Genomic DNA, 26,013 nt, shown 5'->3' with positions numbered 1-26,013 from the left:
GTAGCGGGTTGTGGGTTTATAGGGGAATAGGGTGGGAAGTTATTTATTTATATTAAATTAAATAAATAAATTTATTTAATTGTATTTAATTTGAATTAATTGTTAATTAATTTTTAAATGTTAAATTATTAATTGTTAATTTGTAATTAATTTGTATTAATAGGTAAATAATTGTAATAATTATTTTTAATTAGTAATTTTAATTGATTAATTATTATATTATATTAAATTGGTAATTACTTTTAATTAATTTTTTATAGATATTAATTTATATTTATTGAAATAATATATGAAGTATTTCATTTCCCTACTATTGCACTCTCTGGAGTGGGAATAGTAATTTTTACCACTATGCTATCCAACGCTTTCCCTACTGTTGCACCCACTGGAGTGGGAATAGTAATTGTCACCCCTACGCTGTCCAACGCTTTCCCTACTGTTTCACTCTTTGGAGTTGGAATAGTAATTTTTACCCCTACGCTATCCAACGATTTCCCTACTGTTGCACCCACTGGAGTGGGAATAGTACATTTTACCCTTAAGCTATCCAACGCTTTCCCTACTGTTGCACCCACTGGAGTGGGAATAGTAATTTTTACCCCTACGCTATCCAACGCTTTCTCTACTGTTGTACCCACTGGAGTGGGAATAGTAATTTTTACCCCTATGCTATCCAACGCTTTCCCTACTGTTGCACCCACTGGAGTGGGAATAGAAATTTAAACCCTACGCTATCCAATGCTTTCCCTAATGTTGCACCCACTGGAGTGGGAATAGTAATTTTAACCCCTACGCTATCCAACGCTTTTCCTACTGTTGCACCCACTGGAGTGGGAATAGTAATTTTTACCCCTACGCTATCCAACGCTTTCCCTACTGTTGCACTCACTGGAGTGGGAATAGCAATTTTTACCCCTACGCTATCCAACGCTTTCCATACTCTTGCACTCTCTGGAGTGGGAATAGTATTTTTTACACTTCTGCTATTGTACGGTAATAATATTGGATATTATTTAATTTTATCATGTTACTATCTATATATGTTTTAACAAATATGATTGAATTTTTGTTATCACTTTCATTAATTATTTGATTATTATAAGTTAATTTAAGTATTTTTAAGCATATTTTAGTAATTAATTTTAACTATTAATTTAATTTAACACTGCTTTTAATAAAGTCGATATTTTAATAAACTATATTTTTGTAAACAATATTTTGGACTCGATATTTTTGTACTTACCTGTTTGCAGATACAAACTCGATATTCTGTCTGTCTATATTTTGGCATCGATATTTTTGCTAATCGATATTCTGTCCGTCGATATTATTTCAGTGATCCATATATATATATATATATATATATATATATATATATATATATATATATATATATATATATATATATATATATATATATATATATATATATATATATATATGCAGCTCCAATTCCTAAACTCTCAGCTAGGAAAACAGCACTCGAAAACCAGGCTGGTGCTCGTACTCGTTTTATTTTCTAAACAGAGTAAACAATATATATATATATATATATATATATATATAGATGATTATACATAGCATCACGCTCCATATCCTATTTGGATACATATATGATTATACATGGCATCACACTCTCAAGTCAGTATCATGGTAAGGCAGTAAGGAATTAAGAATCACTTTACAGTTAATCATTGTATCAAGTTGACCATACACTTGAACGCTCCACTGCGCACATTGCGCCGTCAGGCCCCAATGCGCTACAGCAAACAATTACAAATTGTTGAAAATTACATCTTGAAATCCATGGCACCACATAGCGCACCGGCCCGCCGGGGATACCTGAACACAGGCAGCCTCCCAAAGGTTGACCTCAGTCCATAAGTGGCAGGTTAGAGCAGTAGAGTCGAGGGCCACCGTCAGGCCAGCCCCTCCTCCCCACCAACCCAAAGCACACTGCAATTTAACCCCCTCCTGGGGGGTCCAGGCACTGAACCACCATTGTTGTGTCTGCCCCTTTGTTGTTAACTGTCAGCGTTCCGCCACTAGACTCGCTATCCTGCCGGGTGGGTGGGTGGTTGTTGACGCTCCTGAAGATACCTCGAGAGGGTCCTGGGAGACAAAGAGGAGGAGACCCAAGACGTACCCTCTTAAATACACCCCATAAGATTCAGTTTCCTTTTTGTCGGAGGGTCCATCCCTGCTCATAACGTCACCCGCAGTCCCCCACCTCTCTAGCCCACAGGGAGCTTGGCTCGGTCCTGTGGCACAACTAAAGGCGCCCCTCCTCTAGTCGTGGTGGGTGCCTGATCATTTTGGACAATTATCAGTGTAAAATTGCGCTGAAGTGAAATGGAATGGAATGGGAGTGGTTTTTATAAAGCGCGATAGCTACCCTGAGGCGTCCTAGCGCTGCGGACTGGCGTGTGTGATTGAAGGGTGAAACTGAATTTATTTATTGAATAGTAGGGTTTTTAGCTTTTTATGAAAAGATAGCAGGTTGGGCTCTGATCGGAGGTGAAGAGGAAGGGAATTCCACACTCCGGCTGTGTAAAAGGAGAATGTTCGGCACCTGGCTCTCCGAATCTTAGGTACTGTGACGCGGAATGCATCGGCGGATCTAAGCTGCCAGCTTGGGTGGTAGGGGGAGATCAGAGAGTGATTAATGATGGTCCCCTTTCTCCAGAAGGCCCATTGTGTTATACACATGCTCTTAAATTCGATTCTTGCGTTAATTGCGAGCCAGTGGAGATCTCTTAGTTCTGATTTTACGGAGAGGCGACGGGGAATCTGGAGGAGGGTTCATGCGGCACAGTTCTGGGTGACTTGAAGCTTGTTTAGGGTTGCTTGGGGGGCCCCCAAGTAGAGGGCATTTCCAAAGTCCAAACAGGAGAGGATAAGGCCCTGAATCATGATCTGTCTTGCCTTGAACAGAAGGAGTGGGAGGATTTTACGAATGAGCCTGAGTATACCAAAGCAGGTGGCTGAGAGTTTGACTGCTTGGAAGTTGAAGTTGAGTGCCTTATCCTGCCAGATTCCAAGGCTCTTAATTGTATCATTGGCTATAGGGGCAAGTCCGAGACAAGGTGGTCACAAAGAGTCAATAGAGTGGTGTGGGAAGTTGCCTAGCACCATCAGCTCAGTCTTATCTCCATTTAGTTTGAGACAAGAAGAGGTCATCCAAAAGAAAACTGCTACTAAACAGCTCCTCATGTGACTGGGCCTGGAATGGGGGTGGTTTAGAGCCACCACTCGCTGAGTATCGTCCGCTTAAGAGATGATTTTTAGTCCAAATGGGCGGACGATCTCAGCCAGGAGGCTCATATACACATTGAAAGGTGTAGGGCTCAACGAGGAGCCCTGTGGCACTCCGCAGTTGAGTGGTTTGCGGGGGGGGTGACTTAGCCCTCGAAGTCTTGAAAGGAGCGGTCCGACAGATAGGATTCGAACCATGTGATAGCTTTTGTTGATATTCCTAATGTTATGGTTTACGGTATCAAAGGCTCCGGCACCAGCGCATCGAATTGTGAGTAATGCAAAATGCTGGTGCAAAATTGCACTGACACTGGCACCTTAGGTAATACAAACACAGTGGGCCTGATTTACTAAAGTAAACAAACATATTGGTGTGAGTTAACGCTTTTCAGTATTCATAAAATTGCATTTGAATAGTAAGTTTACGAATGCGGAGAGGCATATCTTTTTATGTGCGGAGTTCTGCAGTTGTAAACTTACTATTAAAATCCGGTTTTGTGAATACTGAGAAAGCATAAACTTACATAAACGTGTAAGTTTACCTTTCTGAATCAGGTCCGATGTTCCAAAAAGTAACACATGCATATTGACTTTTACCAAGAATTCAGGTAAAGCCCGACTTCCTGATTAATTGAGTCATAGACTATGTTTCAAGAGGCAGTACCATTTAAACAATGGCACTGGAAACATTGTGGATGCCTCCTAAGCAGAGCCGCAAACACTGTGAACTTATTCTCAAGCCCACTGCGGCACTGGTGAGTCAATCAATCAAAAAACAAAGTTTATTTAGACCATTTGATCTATAAACCACATTTCGTACATTCGTACATTATCATATAAAAGTCTACACATCACAACATCATATTAAACAATAAAAGTCATATTATCCTTACAATTTAATTTATAGCAATTTAAAACAGATAATTTCATTTTAAAATTACAAAGCCCTTAGCTACTCTTAAGCCTCTAATAAGACAGGGAACTGATATACGCCCTGCTTACATTTCCCAATAGCTATCACAATATGTAAATTTTCCATATCAACTAGAAACTCCTGTGCTTGTAAACGCGCCCTTACATCATATTTTAAGAATATCGGACAAAAGAACAATTTACGTAAATTAAACAATATATGACCGTCTAATAAAATGTGCAAAATATTACATTTCAACCCTATCTTACACAAACATTTACCATCTGGTTGCATTAAAACAGCTTTTATTGCACTATTTATAATGACCGGGTTAATACCAATTCTTAACTTAAGTACTTCCATTCTCAACCAGCAGTTTGGTAATACGTCAAGGTAAGGAAAGCGTATGTCTTTCTCCCAGCTACTACTCATACATTTTACAGAATATTTCTTACTCAAGTGCTCACGGTCTATTGCTCTAGAAATCTCTTTACCCTGCATTTTAAGAACACTCTTTATTACACTAATTTGTAGTGTCTTCGGGACTATTTTCACATTCAGGTGGTCACAAATGGCCTGAAGTTTACTTCTTGTTGCTTTGGCCCACTTTAACTCACTGGCTTGGATTTTTTTCAAACCCCATTGAGACACCTTTGTGACGTCCCCGAGACCCAACTGATTCCAGAATCTGAGGAAACTTAATTGCACCTGAACATTCCATGCGGTTAGGCCTTATTCCAGTCTGATTGCCTGGATCATTGCCGAGCTGGGGAGTGACAGTAAAGATTTTAAACATTTCCTCTCATCTTTATCCCAGGAACTTTTACCATCAATACAAAGAACTTGCGACCCATACTGGAGTTGCGTGGGAATCATGGCTTTATAGGCCGTCATTAGAGGTTTATGGGACATATCACCATAACTGTGGTTAAATATTTTCAGTCCACATATCGCTAGATGTGCTTTTAAATTCTGTGCCTCCAAATGCAGGCCCCACTTGTAAATCAGTTTTTTTGACTCACCGGCGGGTCAGAGTGCAGACCTAGATCGATGAGGCCACACAAAGCCACTTTGCGTGGCTTTTCATGGCCTCGTTGATATGGGTTAAGGCACACAACACCCATAGATTTTGACGCATTCTCAGATATACAAGGGCTTGTAAACCTTGGGAATGTGTCAAAAGCCTACACCTTCACTAGGGAGGAGTAACAAGGAGAAATAACGTTATTTCTCCTCATTTTATTCTCTTTCTATGTGTGCTGTATTTTGCAGCATACATATAAGGAGGACAGCCCCTTCATTGATGTTTTGTGCAGGAAGGTGTCCCTTTCTGTACAAAGACAATTGTTCCTACAATGCAGACACCATTGCACCATGGTGCAAGGGTGCCTGCATTGGTGCAAGGCAGCCAAGTGTGCGCCCGCACAGTGGACGAGGACTGGAATGCACCATATCTCATAGATACGGTGCAGTCCTGACCTTTTTATTTTTACGCAGGGCAGTGCAGCAAAGTAATTTGCTTTGCTGCCCTGTGTCAAAAACTAGAAAATAAGCCACTCTGTTCTTTTGCATTGGAAAGTGGCATCTCTAAAGCATCTAGGTCCACAGAGTAAATTGTTTTCACTGGTTCAAAAAACTCTGAAAATGCAAATGCTTTACTTATTTTTTTATTTACTTTTAAACTAATATTGGGCCAGAAATCCATTGTTCCATTTTAAATCTCTCATTTAAATTGAATGTAAGCAGGGCATGTGTTGCATGTGGTTTCACGAACAGTTATCTGCATTTTTACTATTGTAAAAAAAAACTGCTAATATATGAACAGGAACGAAATCTGTTTAGGCTATTGCAAAGTACTAATGTACCAAAATGGTTTAAATGTATTTTCCTGCTTCTTTTGTATTTCAGTTTTATTGTGAATTTTACTTAAAGTCTTGGTATAATATTTACATTGACTATAATTTTCTTATGCAGTCGATCAATTGGATTCAGTCTAAGAGGGCTTTTAAACCATTGTCAAGCAAGAAAACTTTTCTTTAATACTTCTAGAGTGTTTCTGCCAATACATATCTAAGTAAAGCAATGAGAAAAACAATTCCAACAGTCAGGGCTATGTCAACGTTTAACATTTTTGTAAACACTCTTTCAGTTCCATTAGCATGCGAACCGCATGTACTCAGGGACAGATATGACCTTGGAGTTTATATTCTCGACTTTAAGGGGTTTTAAAGCAAAGACCACAATAATAATTGGGAACTATGCTACTTGCCTACCATTGTTGGAAGAAGAAAACTGAAGGACAAATTCCATGTGCACCACAAAAATGGGTAGGTATTTATCATGTAAGGGTATTTTGTGAAAGTTACATGAAAAGACTCAGAGAAAAAGCTCTTCACATAGTTTGCATAAGAGCACGTGCACTCAGGATCAAGGTCAACAGAAGGAAAGCCTTTGTATGGTTTTGAATTCCAGGTGAAGAGAAGTTAATTAAACATTTTCTTTCTTCACTGTGGAGGTATCTGAGTGCACCAGCAGTGATGCATAGGCAGGTGGCTGGGTCACTAAATTTACAGCCAGTGAAGACAACAGGGAGAATGAATTTATGAACACCTTTTTAAAAGCCGCAACAAAATTAGGTGGCAAAATAAAAATGGGAAAAAGATTAGGAAAAAGTAAATGATAATAATTTTTGCAAAATTGATTTGGAAGGACATATGAGCGTGTATACTGGTCCTGTACCACATTGATATAAGTCGATTAATAGATATCAAAAAACAACTAATCAGCTTACTCCTAGTGAATTCTTCCATGGTGCACATTCTTCAAATATTCGAAAAATCAGTTAATTTACCAATGCACACGTTACTACCTTGGAACTAGATACATTATATGATTAGACGAATGTGAATATAGCATTTTAGTGCAACGTGATTTGAGGATTTCCTGAACTTATTCCTGTATTCCCAATTGGGTACATAGTTGTTTCACTAGTAAAGTTTGGTCTTGTGGTCCTTTTTAGAAAAAGTATGGTACCAAATAAATTAAGGACAGACAAAAGAGATTCCACAGCCGAAAAGCATGGAGAGAGGAAGTTCACCCCCCCTACAAGCTCCACTAAAACAAGGGTACATTAACTGGCACAGTGCTCTATAGCAGGCTGACACAACAATAAGGGTGATGCCAGCCCCGGCCCTTGGCTCCAAAAGATCGAAGGACAAGTGCGCAAGACATAGTACCTTGGATTGCATACTTTGACTACTGATAGCAAATGCTATGCCAGACAGTCAGGTCTTGCTCAATCTTTCACAGATAGAAAATCAATCTAACAGCAGTGTTTTGAGTTTTTGAAATTCCCCTGCCCTGGTTTGTGTTTTTGGGTCTTCACGGCAGGCAGACCAAATAATAAGCATTTGTATAGTTTAATCTGGACAAGAAGTTAGAACCCACCAACAGAGGTCGCAATTAAGTAGGAGAAATGGGTCAGAGTTGAATGACAGAGTTATCTTCAAAAGCCTCATCTGTGTAAAGTAAATAGAGTCAAAAGAATTAACCAGATTTTTCAGGTGCAGATGTTGGTCCATATGAAACTAAAACTTTAAACCTCAGAAAATAGGCAGAGGAAAGAGATAAAACATAAAAGGAAAAACATACATTATGCACATGTAGCATTCTCGCAACACATTCCTTTGAGTCTTGACATCCTGATCAGAATTAACATCCTGGTATATATTTAGGTATATTAAATCTGAGCTATTTAGTTACATAGCGAATTGATCCCAGATCAAAAGATATAACTAATGGTTGTCAAAGATCTTGTATAAGCATCAAACATGATAAACCAAACAGAGAGTTAACAATTGGGGCACTCCGTCGAGACCTTAGATAAAACAAGCATTTACAATGCAACCGTCTCGCCTTTGCAAAAGTTAGAGTTATTGGCATTGTAAATGACAAATGTATTATTTATGTGTTGGTTTTGAAAACAGATAAATAAATGGCATTGTCATTTACAATGGCAATAGCTGAGTAGTAGAGAGTAGTAGTAGTGAGTAGAAGTTAGTAGAGAGTGAGTAGTAGACTAATAGAGAGTAGAGTTTTAGAGAGTGGAGTAGTAGTGAATTGTAGGCAGTAATAGAGAGTGAGAAGTATAGATTAGTAGGGAGAAGTATAGAGTAGGAGATAGTGAGTAGTAGAGAGTAGTAGAGAGTGAGTGGTAGAGAGTAATGAAGTGTAATAGATAGTAATAGAGGGTGGTAGAGTGAGTAGTAGATAGTAGAGTGAGTAGTAGATAGATTTAGTGGAGTGAGTAGTAGAGAATGAGTAGTAAAATTGAGTAGAGATTAGAGAGCAGTAGTTAGTGAGTGCTAGAGAGTACTAGAGCGTAGTAGACAGTTGTAGAGTAGTAGAGAGTGAGTAGCAGATAGTGGAGAGAGAATTGAGTGAGTTGTGAGTAGAGTGAGTAGTAGATAGTAGAGAGTAGTTAGAGTGTGTAGTAGAGAGTGAGTAGTAGAGAGTGAGTAGTAGAGAGTGAAAAGAGAGTACTAGAGAGTAGTAGAGAGTGAGTAGAGAGGAGTAGAGTGTGAGTAGCAGAGAGTAGTAGTAGAGAGTTAGTAGTAGTTAGTAAAGTGTACTAGAGAGTAGTAGAGAGTGAGTAATAGAGAGTATTAGAGTGAGTAGTAATGAGTGAGTAGAAGAGTAGTATAGAGTGAGTAGTATAGAGTTGTAGTAGAGTTAGTAGTAGAGGGTGAGTAGTATAGTGATTTGAGAGTAGAGAGTCGTAGAGAGTGAGTAGTAGAGAATGAGTAGTAGTGAGTAGAGTAGTAGAGAGTAGTAGTGAGTAGAGTATTAGAGAGTAATAGAGTGAGTAGTATAGAGTTAGTAGAGTTGTAGAGAGTGAGTAGTAAATAGTGATTAGTAGAGTGTGCGTAGAGTAGAGAGTAGTAGAAAGTGAGTAGTAGAGAGTAAGTAGTAGAGAGTGAGTAATAGTGAGTAGTAGAGAGTGAGTAGTAGAGAGTGCTTGGTAGAGGAGTGGAGAGTTTGTAGTAGAGGGAGTACCAGAGATTCATAGTTATTAATAGAGAGTGAGTAGTAGAAAGTTGTAGAGAGTACTAGAGTGAGTAGTAGTGAGATAGTAGTGGAGGGTGAGTAGAGAGTAGTAGTGTGAGAAGTAGACTGAGTAGGGAGTATTAGAGCGTCGTAGAGTAAGTAGTAGAGTAGTAGAGTGAGTAGTGAGAGTAGTACCTATTGCATTTGCACACACAGACTGTAGTGTAGCTCCTATATTCCCAATGGGTCTGCGCATTGGAATAATATATCCTATAGATGTGACGTAGGACTTATGTCTACTAGGTCTCTATCGAATATATTAAACTTAATTGTGAGTGCAAGCTAGCTCAGAGGTCACTAGAAACTTTCTCGAGTTCACAAGATGGGATTAGTTTCTGACAACCGCATAAACATGACAACTCTGTTTCCCCAAGATAAATCTGATCTTCAGAGTCGTGGAAACAATAGATAGATATTTTACTCAGTCATTTGTGCATGCTTCATTTCACCAGTGGTGCAGAGAAATAGAGAGACTGACGTTTTTCAATAAAAGGTATTTGTTGAACAGTCTTCTTTCTCATGCAAAAGAAATCAACTGCCACAATCGTAATACTGGTAGCAATGTATAATGCGTTCAGTAAGAAGAGTATTATGAAATAATTCTGTAAAAGCATTGTATGGCTCCTAGACCATAGATAAATACATACATAAATAACAAAGGCTAAAAAGTACTCTACTGGTGCTTCTAAAATACGCCTACCCCGATGTACCTAACCTAAGTCTAGTACGAGGGAAGAAGAAAGTGTGGTGTAGCATAAGTTTAGTATTCTTTTTGACAAGAATCTAACCAATATCTCTCCTAGGGTCTAATCAGCTCCGTACCTTGGTTTTAGAATGAAGGAGGTCAGTGTCAGGACTCGATTTCCCAACACCCCGCAAGGGGAGCTTGGAAACACTGGACCTAGATTTCTCGGCAAGAGAAAAGACAGCATCTCTCTCAGTGCGTCTGCTGGAGGGTCAGCTTCCTTTGGCACTTGCTGTAGCAGGATGTGTCGGGCAAGTAGATAGTCGAACTGCTCCAAACCACTGTGTGTTTGCTTGGGCAAGTGTGGGCATATTTATACCTTGAAGGTGCCGAGTTTGACGTAAAGGTGGACATAATAACATCATCAAAGAGTCTCAGTTCTTTGAACACTCCATGAGTTCTTGGACAAATCAATATTCAAGCAAGGGGAAGTCCCTAACTACTGAAGCCAAGTTTTCCAAGAAATCGTTGTGGATTTTCGGAACTAGTGGAAGTAGCCATGCCATATTTGGACTGCATGAGCTATGTCTAAATATGGTTATGATTTCTATGCCTATATAAGGACATGGTGATTTATATCTATATAAGGGCATGAATCGGGAAAATTACACTAGGGTCCTAAAATGCTAAAAACAACACAGAGAGCCACACACACACACACACATACAGCCACACACACACAGAGCCACACACACAGATCCACACACACACACAGCCACACACACACACACAGACACACACACAGAGCCACACACACACTCAGAGCTACACACATACACAAACAGAGCCACACACACAGAGCCACACACACACACAGAAACACACACACAGAGCCACACACACACACAGAACCACACAAACACACACAGCCCTACACACACACAGAGCCACACACACACACAGAGCCACACACACAGAGCCACACACACAGAGCCACACACACACAGAGCTAGACACACACACACAGAGCCACACACACACACACACACAGAGCCACGCACACACACACAGAGCCACACACACACAGAGGCACACACACACAGAGCCACACACAGAGCTAGCGGTCATTTCATGGGTGACATGAGTATTTCAAATGATCTTTTGTTTTACATTCTTTCGCTGTTCCCACAACAGGGGAAGAAGGAAAAAAAGTGTGTTATTACCTATTTTGAGCAGTAGAAAGACAACAATAAAGAAATTACTTAGTACTGTAGTACTGCCCATGAGTTGTCCCGCTTTTGTTGTTTGTTTTTATTAAGTTGAAAACCATTTGGCAGTCCTTTGCAGTATGTTGTGGGTGATTGTGAAGCATTGGTATGTATTCGTAATTGCTCAATCACGCAACAGGAGGGCACATCTTATTCATTAATGTGCATCCAAGGGAAGGAAGAGGTAGTTTCCTCAATAGGGTTGGCAACATGGTGTATTGCCTCGCTGTTGGTTGGCTGGAGTCACCTGTTCAAAGGTTACAATTCAGTGCTGTATTTTGCCTATTTGACACCAGCCAGAATCTTTGCAAGTTTTATTTTTTATAATTTTTTTTCTGTCTGTTTTGTATCATATTGATTCCATTAATGAATCGACTGGCGTCAAATTGTGCAATTTGAGGCACCATAGCTGATCCTAAATCGCAGTGTACATCACACTATACCAGAAATAGTGAAATTCGCAACCCCATTTCCGGCAACAGCTTTCCTTAGCAGATGTGGGATTCTTGGCAGAGTGTACATGAGTTTGGCAGATTTATCACCAGTTGGTGGAACGTCCGTCTGTTTTCTTGTTCAGCCAGATTTGTGTTACTAGCTGTTTAAAGTGATGCTGAGCCTAGCTCGAGGACTCTTGTATTCATTTTGGTGTTTGGTTTAATGCACGGATCCTACGGGTGCCTTTGAGGATATTGTATGGGTGGGTGGACAGGCATGTCCTTTTAAATACCTAGACAGAGCATGTGCTGCAATAACCAAGTCCTATAATTGCATCAGTGTTGATCCCATATTATTTAATGAACTAAACACCACTAACAAAATAAATTTTTGGAAGGCTCTTTTGCAATACATATTGGGATGATTATCTATTCGGTAATTGTGCTGATGACACGTTACTATTTGATTCTTGCGCTGCGAATGCAGAACTTACTGATCTGAAGCATTTATGGAGTTATTTAGCCGAAGCTCCTTACTGTGTCCTTACTGTGACTGAGTTCACTGAAGTGTGTTCCATCTACGGATTTGTGGTGATTGTGAAGTGCTTGCTCCTTTCTTTTCACTGAGCTTGTGGTAGACATACGAGTTTGGAACCTATTTGGTCAGTCAAACCATTCACAGCTTCACTGTTGCCAGCTGCAAAGCCAATTACATTGATGGCAGATGTACTTGCTCACCCCAATAGATATTGGGTGCAAAACATCACAGTTGTCTTCCCAATAAATACCTCAGTCAGGACAAATATTTGTCATTTGTAAAAAACATATCTATACTCTCAGATTTCAACGTGAAATGAATGCATACCAGTCAGGGTCAGGATGTATAAGACCAAATTTGTATGGTTAACCTTTTTTCCCTAACCCTTAATTATTCTCAGTATGTTTCACCAAATTCACGAGAAAATATGCGAGGGTGTGATCCTTCTACCACCAATGTGAAGCCAACTCCTTATCGGTATAGTAAGCTCCTTTGTTTGTATTAAGGTTGCATGAACGACGTAAATAAACAATACGTTTGCAGCACGCAGGACCCTTCTGTCGCTGCTGACGAGTGAATGAGCAGGCAGAGGTCGGCCCCTCTCCTCTGCCTCCTCCCCCGGTGCTTAGCCAGCACACCGAGCGCTGGGGGTTAATACCAAGATGGCTGACAGCGGTATGGAGGAGTACGAGAAAGAGGCAAGCTGCGTCCCTGTGTTGCACCCCAAGGTGAGTGAGCTGGTGGCCTCCCGCCGGGTAATCCCTAACCTTGCCAGGTGACGGCTTCCCTCGCGGGCAGGAGGGGCGCTGTGAGCGAGCTGGTGGCCTCCAGCCACGTAATTCCTACCCTTGGCAGGTGACGGCTTCCCCCGCTGGCAGGAGGGGCGTTGTTTAATTGCACACCCCACGTGTTTGGGTTGGGAGCTGCCGCAAGGCTCTTGTGGGGGCGGATGAAATTCTTAAACAAAAAGCACAATAAATAAGCCAACGAGAAAAGCCACTGCTTCCTTTGTGGTGGCTGTCCGAATAAAGTTAAAGATACAAGATAGAGCTGTTGGACCCATGTTTATTTATGTATGCGTTAGACCAAACAGTACATCCTTCTTTCTTCTGCACACAGGGAGGAATCTCCAATCTTTCAGTCTGCTGCAAAAACGGGGCTTCGTATTGGACGATGATTCTAGCTACCTTTCATATGTTTCACTTTTTTGGCCGTGCCTTGTCATTGTTGTTCCCTGTGGCCTGTGAAACAAGCGCTCGCAATGACAAAGCCTTTTCTCTTTTAGTGCTTACTGCTGGCATAAAAGGTTCCTTTTCTTCTTTATGGGGCCATCTGTTTCGCCCCATAATGAAGATAAGAAAGCTTTTACCACAGCAGTAAGTCAACTAAGCCAGTCTGAAAAGGACGGGGTTTAAAGCGAAAGAAGAACTTCTCTGGGACCTCTTCTCCAATGGCTGGCTACCGTTTAGCATTAAAGGTGATGCCAGCCAATGGAAAAGAAGGGCGGGGCTTAACCTCGCTAGTGAAACTCAATCTATGTCATTAAGTCTCGCCAGCGAGACTGCGTATGTGCACGGTCTTACGCTAGCCGAGACCTAAAAAGGGGACAGACATAGTGATAAGGAGAAGGCCTGCTCCTCTTGGGAGAGATTGCAGAAAGAGTTGCTGCTGCTTGCCCTGTATTGGGCAGGGGACCTCACTCCTGTGGATCCTCAACTGGAGCCATGATCAGGGCCCTGCTATCCTCTCATTCTATCTCCTCCTCCTCAACGTCCACCTCATCCACTCCTATAGCCTGCGACTGGTGGGCCTCCCACTGGGCCTGGATGGACTTCTGGAACTCCTGCTTCTTGGAGCCCTTAGTTGCCGGCAGCCCCATCTCCCTGCAGAATCCCTTGATCTTAGCCACAATGTAGTTCTCCAGATTATTGAGCTCAAACTCCATAGTTGCAGGTAGGGTCACTGATGTACAAAGTCAGGAATAGAAGTGAATTTGGAAAAAACAAAATAGGATAATTAAGGAGAATTTAAAGAATTTGAATTGGTATCTCTCTATATATAGGGGATTTTTTTGTTTCACAAGTAACTGTAAGGTAACCTATATTGCAATAAGAATGTTGGCTTTTAATTGCATACAGTGATCTCAATGATTATTGAGATTTGTTAATAAATTGCATGCATAAAAATCACAGTTTTTTAAATAATTCCTTCACTTTTCTGAAACAACCTGTGCCTCTCATTAAAGCAGCAACCCTATTGAAGGCAACTTATGTTGATCTTTTTGATTACTTGGGTCCACGCCTGTCATTAAATAAGGTTTATGCTGATTGGTTGGTAGCTACAGATTCATGCAGTCATTGTATGTGGTTGTGGCCACAGCACAATGACATGGCTGTGCAGTTACAAGATATTTTTTGCTCACTGTAGTAATGGGTGCAGTACACTCATATCACTTAGATAAAGTGTGAGGGCCGGATTCACACAAGAAATCTGAGACAAAATCCTAAATTTACGACTTTCGGTATTCACAAAAGGCATTTAGGCGTAGTAACGTTAGGAATCTTAACTTTACTACTCCTAAATACCTTTTGTGAATACCGAAACTCGTAAAGTTAGGATTTTGTCTCAGATTACTTTTGTGAATCCGGCCCTCTGTTTTTACTTCCACCATGTTGGCAGAAGGACTTGCCACATTGGGAGTACAATTATATCATGGCTATGTAAACTAAATTTCCCCCAGTAAACAGTAAGTAAGTTGCAGAGACATATAATACTGAATTGCACACCTATTGAAATCATATGTGGGTTTCAAATGTTTATCTCTAATCTCCCAGGTGGTGCAGATCCTCATGATCGGGCATAGCTTGCTCTATTACAGGGTTTGTTGGAGAACAGATGATTACTGTCTGAAACACAAGGTCCTCACACTGCCCCTGCCATATTTTCTGCTGTTGCTGTATGGATACCAAAGTCTGTTGACTTTGTTGGTGTTGTTTTTCAGAAGAAAAGATTTTGACCCTCCTATGAGAGTCTTTGCCAGTGTTTGGGATGTAGTTTTCAGTGCCAGGGATACTGCTGCGACTGTCTATTCAAAAAAGAAGAGACAGGTGAAAGATGGCTGTGCTAAACTGCCCACAGTTATCCTATTGCACTGCAACAGTACATCCAGATCACGCCACAAACAAGAAACTCACTCTATGATCTGCAGGCATCCCAAGAAAAAGTAAAAGCAATCCCTTTGTTTGTCATGGGTGAAAGGGAAAATAAAATGGCTCATACTGTGATTGTTCGTTCTGCACCGCCTGTATCAGTAGCACAGAATTATTTTGAACTTAAAGGACTTTGCGCCAAAAGCACACCAAAACTAACAGGTTTATTCAATGTTTGCAAGAATACTGGCAGGGTAGCAGAGGTTGTAACCTCTGCCACCCTGATGGATGATCACCTGTCATATATGAGGAACCCTGCCTGTCTGGAGGAGATGTCTATGCCTTCAAAGAAGCTGCCACCATAGTGGATTACTGAATGCATTGTACGCTTGCTGTTAGGCCACTATATCACATTCAGCCGCTCAGAAAACGTTTTTTTTCTGAAACAAACTTCCAAAGGGGGAGTTTAGTGAACAGGACCATTGCCAGATATGTGGCAGAATACTGTGACCATTAAACACTAAAAAGAACTTACCCTTTTGTAATTTGAGTCCTTTTTCTCAACCTATAATGAAAGAAACTTCAGTAATCACTCATGCAGGTTTGAAATGGCTACAACTCAAAGCTTGACTTGGAGCAACAGATGCGATCTACACAGGAATACTATCTACAAATACACAAGGAACTCTTTATAATAATTTCTTGATTTATTGACTTATTACAAGTATACACAGAACCTAAATTGAATTATTACATTTTGAACAGATGGTTTACACATGATATCACTGCCCATCATATTAACAGCAAATAGAATTATTCATGTGGATACATGCATTTATTGTTGAGTAATTAAATTATTTCAGAATTATTTCACTATTTCATATATGTACAGAAATTGAATTTGCACAAAAGCAAATGGCAAACAATTATTTTCTCTTCCAATACGTATATCAGAATAGAAAACTATTTATAGGAAGATTGTAAACATAATTAGCAATAAAACATGTCAAACTAAGAAGACATTATGACTAAATTTTATGTTGAATGCACAATCGGATATCTTTATTGTTTTTTTGCTGCTTTTTGAAAAGACTAGTGTTTCATGCCACTGAAAACAAACTTCCTGAAAGATTCCTTTCAGATAAGCACAGCTTTGGGACTACACTTTAATTCCAATAAATATACAATAGTCATTTAGGTGCCTTGTTTGACTTGGCCCTCACTGCAATGTCACAGCCCAAATGATGCCTTCACCCTTCCAGTTTCTGAGTTTTGTTTTTGTTGGCATCGGGATTCTGTGCAGTTTACCATTGCTAACCCATACTGCATTGCTTGTGTTCTCTCTTTAAAACATGGCTTACACCTGATTGGCATATTTGATTTATTAATAAGTCCCTAGTACATGGTATTACTTGTACCTAGAGCATGCACAAGAAATGCTATCATGGGGCATGCAGCAACTAATCTGCCATCAACTTAAGTAGGCTTTTTAAACATGTCTAAGACCTGCCATTATAGCTTAGGTGAGCAGTTTTACACAGACATTACAATATTGCCAGGCCTAAACCTTACTTAAAGATGGGCATATTCTTTTGAGTTTCACATGTTCTGGTAGTGGAAAACTCTCAAATGAATTTTTCACTATTGCACGTCGTACCTCTCCCTTAGGATAGGATTATGTTACCTTACTACATTTAATAAGCAATAGCATTTGTTTAGAAGCAGGTAGGAATGTCATGTTTGGTATCTGAGGAATTGTAATTGTAAACCCACTTAAATGGTAAAGTCAGATTTTCAATCACAATGCTGAAAATGCCACTTATAGAAAGTTTGCATTTTCTTGTACTAAACCTTTGGTGCCTGTGCCCTGTTTCCTGGGTCACATGACGAGGTGTAGTTGTCAGTTGACCTTTGTACATTCCTCTCAGAAAGTCACACAATAGAGGATATGGGTGTTGGCAGAATGGGCCATCCTAACTTCAGGAGAGGGGCGGAGCTGTCACCTGTCACACTTGCACTTTAGAGACACTGCTTCAGCTCACACCCAAAGAACTTTACACTAGGCTGTTTTGCAGGCAGACTGACTGGGACCTGGGTAGGGAGGCAATAAATTCAATTCTGTAGGGGAATACTCCTTTGCGCGCTGGACTTTTAGAAGGTAACTTTTTTATTAGGACTTTCTGGTCACTGTATCCGGCCTGAGCTCAAACGCAGTCATTCTGAACTAATAACTTTCACCTGGTCTCATATGGCCAGATAACCTCGAGTGGCGCTTTTTTCTTTTGGGCGATATATTTACCTTAACTGTTTGAAAAATTGCATATCTCTGGTTTTGGTGCCAAATAATGTATTACATGTTACTCTATTTCTCTAAATTGGTGTGGGATTTTTCTTCTGTTGTGATTTCACTTTATTACTGTTTGAAGTGCAGCCTTAAAACTGACTGTTTTTGTGGCAAGCTCCAGAGGGTCAATTTAGTGACCTTTGTGGTTCACCCTAGTAAGGACTGTGGCTGTTTCTTGAGGAGGGCTCACATCCCCCTCAACAAACAACTAAAATGTTCACATTGGTGCTCAGCAGGGGGCTCAGTACCTCTAAAATATTCACCAAGTAACATTGTCCAACTATTATCCAAACATGTGCATTAAGAGTGTTATCTTACAAAGAACCTGAAAAATCAAAACCAAAAAGTAGTAAAAGCAGAAAGTGACAATCCTGTAAATCTTTGAGTGTTTCCAACATTCAGCGGTATGTAATTCTTAATGGTATAGTAATTGAAATAAAGTTTGTTTGTTGTTCAGTTGTCGATGATGTTTCGACCCTCATTGGGATACAGGGGCCTCATCCCGCTTATCTGAGTGAATTAATAAAAGATGCATGTTTGAACTGCTAGCTGATACTGATACTGTTACTTACGCCTGCAAATGCTCTGCTCAGAGCCGCCTGCTAGACAATGGCTTCCCTTGAAAGGCGGTGCCAACAGACATACAAGCACTTAATGCAGTACCTCTGAGTAGGGCCCTAATCTAACAGATGGCTCTTGCATCGGATACCGCCTCTGGCTGTAAGCTGCTCAGTGCTACGATGCCTTGGTGCTTCCTGACTCACATCCAGCTCACCCTGATAGAATCAGCTTGTGACTGGGACTCAACAGTACGGCAAAGCACAAGACATCCTAGCCGGACATTAGCTCTTCACCAGGCTCCCCCACAAGATCTCTCCACAAACCTTGTGGCCTAAAACATTTGCCCTGTGAGCTGGTTGCAAATGGACTGCAAACCACCCCTAGGCATTCTCTCCCAATGTTGTAAATGGAATATCTGGTTGGCTAGGGTATGCCTCTAAGCCTGGCCGAACCCACCTCTCTAGTCAGGAGGAGGGAGAACACTTAGGCTGACACCTGGCCACCTACTAGGTGGCTAGGCAGAGACTTTGGTTTATCCCAGAGGCAGTGTAAATTTAATGTGCCATCCATACTCCCACAGTGGCACACTAAAGAATCGACTCCATACCAGGTTATTATAATTATCCTTCGTATTGTCCAAACGAGAGAGACTTAGTATCATCTGCTCCTATTACCCTGTGCTACCAAACCTCATCATGACATCAAAGTGATTACATAACTCACTAGGTCAATCGGGCCACCGTCCTACAGCTCTATTAGCCGACAGCCAAAAGACAGAACTTGGGCATGGGACCCTTGTTTCCAAAGTAAAACAATAATTATCCTGCACCATTAACAGATGTGCCACATGCACCCATGCCCTATCCACCTATTGCTTCAGTGGGCAGCCACCCTAATATTCTGCTAGTATACCAGGGAGCAGACAAGACAGTCGGAACAGGAGGAAAACAATATGCATCAATACCTGCCCTTTCTAGAATACTGGGAATGCAAAATGTTCTTTAATACATTGTAGCCTATTTGTGCGGTAACTTTCTGTTCCAGCCCAGTTTAACCCCAACTTTGGGACCACTTTGGTAGTAACATGCCCTTAATGCTCCGTGACATTCTAAAAGCACTGTGCAGAATTCCCCATGACCACTGGAGACTCCTCTGGTGACGCATGCCCCCAGGAGGGGTGAAAGGCTCATCCTTTTACAGAGACAGACCGCGTTATACTGCGAAAGAGGCATTATGCGAATGAGACAAAATAACTATTCCTTGCAAACGGGAGCCTGTCCGTAACTATCGTCTATATTGGGACAAACGATGAACCATGATATTTTAACTGATCAAGTTTGTGATGTCATAATCGCTACCTCTGGCATATTCTCATACATCGCCATAAATGACAGTCCCCGCACTCTCATCCTACGCTTTGTGTGATCTTGGCCCACTTTAGTGTGAGCAGAGCCCCGCGATGCATACCTGGCTTCATGGTCTATAATGCACACATAAACTACCCTAGCTGCCCCTTGCCGCTGGGTCATCCTACCCTATTAGAGCCCCTCAGAAAGACCAGGGAACGTTGTATGCCCTCAACACTTAAGCTTAAATCTTTGCTTAGCATAGGTCCTGAAGGCACCTTCCACCTGGTTGCAATGCAAATCGGATTGGGCGCACTGCCAGATACGATTCAGATTTGTTAGGGGAAATAAGTGATTTACCCAGAAATGCTAGATGTAGAGCCGGGATTCAATAAAGGTTTTGCAGTTCAAAAACTGGCCTGTTTGGGTGCAAGTGCCCCATCTTGTCTCCAAAACAAGCGTAACTGCTGCACCAGTAGTCACGCAGCGCCGACGGCTTCCGATATTACTGCTGCCTGGCCGTTTGCTTATGATTGCATTGAAAATGAGGTTGGCACCTTGCCCATGAGGTATTAGAAGGTGCTTGGGAGAGGGATCTCAGCATAGGTCACACTCGAAGGACCTTGGTCCCCAACTCATGTGGCGTGTGCCGGCTGGAGCGGGCCACCAGTGCCAAGCAGGCACAGCCGAATCTCCACTGCCGTGACCCTGCACCGCCGCTGTCACACCGGGTGGCATGAAAACTGCCGCCTGAATCTCCCTGCTCAATGCCCCCCCTCCGATGCCCACTCAACAAAGCCGCACTCACCTAGTTAACCTGGTGCCTGCGGTACCGGGACCCCGTACCATGACACGGAGACAGCCCAACCAGTTGGAGGGCCAGGTTTGTGAACTGCCCAAGGCGTGCCCTAGAAGAGCGGGAGGATCGTAGTCTGAATAGGGTCATGAGGCGCTAATACCCCGAGATGGTTGGCTGCTGGCGGGGCCAGATACCCCTACATCCGTCTGCAATGGCGCCTCAGATCCCCGCTAGTGGCAACACCTGGCCCGCTACTCTAACTCGGCACATTGTCCCCCACGCCTGGGTAACCTTATTCGCGATAGAGGCGGGAGGGGGGCAGCGGTGAACTCTGTTAACACAATTGCACCCAGAGCAATTTTTAAACCAAGAAAATGTATAGCGCTAACTCACCCCGACTGGATCGGAGCGCTTCACACGAGCACACATTCATTTTTAGTGGGCGCATAGGGTGGGTGATTTAAACTCGGTTCTTCTGCTTCAAGGACTTCAGCTCTGGCCGTTACGCCATGCCCTCTCCCCGTCATGGGATCCTAAGAAGCAAAATAAAAGAGTTAGACCGGGGGATAAAACTGGTTTTGGGAAGAGTCTTGGTGGGATTTCCGCAGCCAAGCCTCCAGTCACTGCCCACATAATAATAGAGATATCCATCAGTGCGTGGCTGTGTGGGTAGGGGGGTGGGATTGCGCACATCTCACGCAGTCCCTCCCACAATCCAGACCCTAACACACGGGAGGCCCATGCCGGCCGTGCAGCGGGTCGGGACGAGAGAAGCGAGGCGCTCACTTCACGAACCCCGAGCATCAGGAGTTCTCCTCAGAGACACTGGTCAGGGCATTCACATTCTGGAGGAGGGGAGGAAGCTTCCGTATCCCCAACATAGATGCTTTCCCCAGCCTCGTTCCTGCCATCTGACGGGCAATCATAACCGGGACTCCACCTCCCCTACAACTTCAAACTGTGCACACACGCTGGAGGCCCATGCTGGCCGGATGCGCAGCAGCATCGGGGATATGATTTGCAGGATGCTCACTGCACGGACCCTGGTTGCGAGGGGAGGTTGTGACGCTAGGACACTGGCCCGTCGCCGGGATTGTGAGTTATTATCGACTGCCATGGGGTCCGATAATGGGCCGTGGGGTTAATCTCCCCGGGACGTTAATCTCCTCGGGACACCAACCCGGCCCGGCCACCGCACACCCAACACCTAATCGTCGGAAAGGTTGGGTGGGGATCGATGATCAACCCCCGGCCAGAGCCTCGTAATTGGCGAGGTTGACAACAACTAACCTTCTTCCCGATGGCAGCTGGATGCTCGAGCGACCTCTCATGAGGGCGTGGCTGGTGCAACAGAGGATGCCAGGAGGGGCGGGGGAGGCATATATACCCTCCCCCCACCTTGGCGCACAGGATGTGACGCCCATATGGAACCCTGGCGAGTGGACTCCTACAGGAGCCCAACCACTAGCTGGTGCCCAAATGGCACTAAAGTTTGGACCCAGCCTACAAATGTTGCACTCTCTACATGTGTAAAATCCTAGTGTGTTTGAGTTGAGCCAGGTTGTTTTTTTCGCAGTAGTTACGTAGCTGGGACATAGCATGTTACGTAAGTTTTGTCCCCGTCTATACGTCACTTTTGGTCTCCCAGCCAATGTTCCCTGTAAGCTTGGTATATCCACTAGAAGGTGCCAATTTTTTCTAAGAATATTATACACCATACTGCTGTGATCATTGAACTGATTATTGAATGCTATTGGAGCCTTCTGTGACCTTTTATTTGATTCTGTTCTTAAAGTCGCTGTCCTAGGGATTTTCAATGCCTTTCTGCGTGATTTGGTTAGGATATCCACAGGATACCCTCTCTCTAAAAAGCGCTTCTCTGTCTCATGAAGGTTTGATATAAAAGTTTCTTCTGTGCTACAGTTTTGTCGCATACGGATCATTGCCCCATACGGGATATTGTTGATGACATGTTGGGGATGCGAACTTTGAAAGTGCAGTGTACTGTTACAGGCAGTCGTCTTTCTATGTGTGCGACTCTGGATGTGATTCTCCTGTATAAAGAATGAGATGTCCAAGAAGTCAATCTCATTCTTGCTGTGATTGATGGTAAACCGGACGTTGAAGGGGTTGTCATTGAGGTAGGTGTAATATGACATCAGGGCTGGGACAGGTCCATCCCAAAGCATAACAACATCGTCGACGTACCTGTCCCAAAAAATTACATGCTCTAACCACCCTGCTGCATGACGGCCCCAGGCATGCTCCCTCTCAAATCAGCCCATGAAGAGCCCGGCATAAGCAGGAGCAAACCTGGAACCCATCGCTGTGCCCTGAATCTGATGGTACCAATCTGAGTCATGGAGGAAAAAGTTTTTTTACAAGATGATATCCGTCACCTCAAGTAGGACCTCATTATGTGAGTAGTGGGCTGCCGTTCTCTGGCCCAAATAGTGCTGTAATACCTTCACACCAAATTCTTTTTTGATACAAGTATATAAGCTTGTGACATCAAGGGTTACAAAGTTCAGTGTGTTTGACCACTCAAAGCCCTCAAACTTGCCCAAGATATCCTTTGTGTCCTTTATATAAGCTGGCAGGTTTTGTACCATAGGCTGAATATAAAGATCCACATATTCTGAGAGTCTTTCTGTGGGTGTGTTAACTCCAGAGATGATTGGACGGCCCGGTGTAAAGGGGCCTCCCTTGTGTATTTTGGGCAACACATAGATACACGGAAATGATGGTTCCAAAACTGTAAGGTATCTACACTCCTCTTCACTTAACAGACCCACCTCCCGCCATTCCACAAGTCTCATATTGATGTGGGTGCTTAAAGCCTTAATTGGATTACCTGGAAGCTTAGTGTAGAAAGATGTGTCTGCCAGTTGACAATCTATTTCTCTCATGTAGCTTTTCTTTCCCATCAGCACCACATTCCCCCCTTTATCTGCAGCACGTATAACAATAGAGGGGTCAGATTTCAAGCTTTTTAAGGCTACATTTTCATTCAATGTCAAGTTATGCTTACGTTGGTTGAGGCGAGTCGGTTATTCTAAGAGACGATGGAAACCTTCTTTCACCCTATCTTTAGAGATGTCTATGCTGGGATGTGTGCCTACTGGAATGAATTTTGACCTCTTTTTCAAGCCACTATCTAGCGATATATTATCCACAATTTCCAATTCTGTCCGAATTAGTCAATATCAATAGATGTTTCCAATTCAACAGACATCATAGTTTGAATCACATTTATTTCATGTACAGTATGAGTTGAGGGAACAGTCTCAATCAGAGGGTTTGTACAAGTGGAGGGGTTCCGTATAAAATGGTCCTTAAGTTTTAACAATCGGATAAATTTTGACAGGTCAACAAATAAATCAACATAACCCCCCATTTGATTTGGGCAAAAACCCAGTCCTTTACTCAAAACCGAAATATCATCTTTAGACAACACCACAATCATTGGCATCTTAGTACCAGTGTCCCCCATATCAATAGGGTCAACTAGATCCCTATTTTTTTGGACCTGGTCATCCTACCCACTGCCTCTTGATTTGTTTTTGTATTGTTGTTTCTGCCTGTTCTTCTGCCAACGTCCCCCCCTCCTTGTTTTTGATCTTTCGGTGCCATTCTTGCCCCCAACCGTAATCTTTCCATTTCCAATACAAAATTATTGGATCTGTTCTCAGTCTCCATTGTCCCTGCTGATTCTTCTGTAGTCACTGAACTAGTTGCAGATGAAAGAGAGGTTATGCTACTGGCGGAGGTTAATTCCATACTCTCCTCTCTGGGTCTTTTGCCCTCCCCAGATGTCTTGACATTATCATATCTGTGGGAGAAGGTATATACTCTCCCGTCCTTATAATCTTTGTCGTCCCTTTTAATTTTTTTAACCTTCTTGTCTCTTAAGTATATTTGATGACCTTCAAGGATCCCGTCTAAGATGGCATCATTTTCCTTAACTGTTTTTTTGAGATCCGACTTCTCTATTTCTTTCTCAAGCTCCTCAATTTCCTGTTGTAACTTTGCTCCCTTTTTTTCCACATTCTTAATCAGAATTCGCATCATGTTAAATGAGGCGTTTTTAAGATTTCCCTCCCAGTCCTCTAACTGCTCCTTGTCAAGTTTCTCAAAAGTAGGAAAAATTTAAATTCTGAGGCCCCTGGGTATTTTCTCATTTTCAATATATTTCTCCAGGGTGGTACCATCCCACCATTTGGACATTTCATGTTTCTTGAATTTTTCTAACTTCTGGAATTTGATTTTCAAGCCCTCTGTTATCGGGATGCTTGTGCCACTTGGTTTTACACCAGTGGCAAACAGGTCTTGAGCTGACTCCTGGCATCTATCTTTGAAACCAAGCATGGTTCAGCTCTAAAGCAATTATAGAGTCTCAACCTTGTCTAATAATTATGCAGATATGGAGTCGGTTAGTGCTAGTGAAGGGTAAAGAATACAAACAGAGTTTTAGGAAGACAATGGAACCTTCTCACTGCCAGCACCTAACCTACTATCACTCCCAAATTTTATACCCCTTTTATTCTTACGGGGGTCAGTGTGCACACCGAACGGCACCCACTGTCACAGTGCCCATTCCCTCGGGAATTTAACAATTTAGAATTTAGAAAAAAGCACAGATGCACCACTTAATTAATAGTTCATATAGAGTTGGTTGTATAGTTCCAAACAATATTTACCAAAGACAATGATCTTCGATTTAATTTCTTTATTCCAATTTTTTGCCAGGGGGACTTGTAGCTGTATTGGCATGTTTTTTTAGAAGTCCTGACGCTTTCTTCTTTTAGTTGGAGTCTGATCTTTTCTACTCCCTTTTTGCACTGACTTCAGTTTCGCATCCAGCTGCATGTTTTCTGCTATTCTCCTTCTTTCTTCAATACTCAGATCAACTCCCTCTCTGGATATGATTACTGTCAGTGTCCTGAAAAGAAGGCACATAGCGACTATCAGAATGCTGATACCATTCAGGCTTTTTAACCTTATCATTGTCCCTCAAACTGCAACCACCCATCTGGATTCCCTAGATATGGGTGATCCAGCCCATCTTTTTTCTTTCTCTCTCTGCTTCATCTTTCCTTCTGTTGTACATTTCTGTTTAAACCGAAATTCGCCTTTAGGATTAAAAAATGGTCAACATCAAGTGCACTTAAGTTATCACAACCCTCTGGGGTTGTAGTAATACACAAATATTTTAGGTAGCTCATATTCATAGTATTGAACTGGAGCAGGTTCTAGCTTCTGTCAAATGTACTCAACTGATGCTTCTCCATTTATATTACTTAGGATATTACAGGAGACTGTGGAAACGTTTCCCTTGTAGTTTCATACCTCAGTATAGACCTGGTGCCACACCAAGCTCATTCTGTACTTGTGAAGGCATGTCATGTTTACTAGTGTAAATACATGCAATATACTTCCCCAGAAGTTGCACTCCTCTACAGGTGGCGCCGTCCTGAGAGGACAACATGTTCATTGAGGACACCTCAAGATTTGATATGCTGAATGATTGCTTTCCTGTAATTTACTCCTATATAGGTGATTACATGGTGAATGGATTCAATTGGCAAAATGGAATCATGGATTTAGAAAACCCA

The sequence above is a fragment of the Lissotriton helveticus genome, chromosome 2_2, assembly GCF_964261635.1.
Source record: "Lissotriton helveticus chromosome 2_2, aLisHel1.1, whole genome shotgun sequence".
Classification (NCBI taxonomy): Eukaryota; Metazoa; Chordata; class Amphibia; order Caudata; family Salamandridae; genus Lissotriton; species Lissotriton helveticus.
This window is presented reverse-complemented; position numbering follows the sequence as displayed.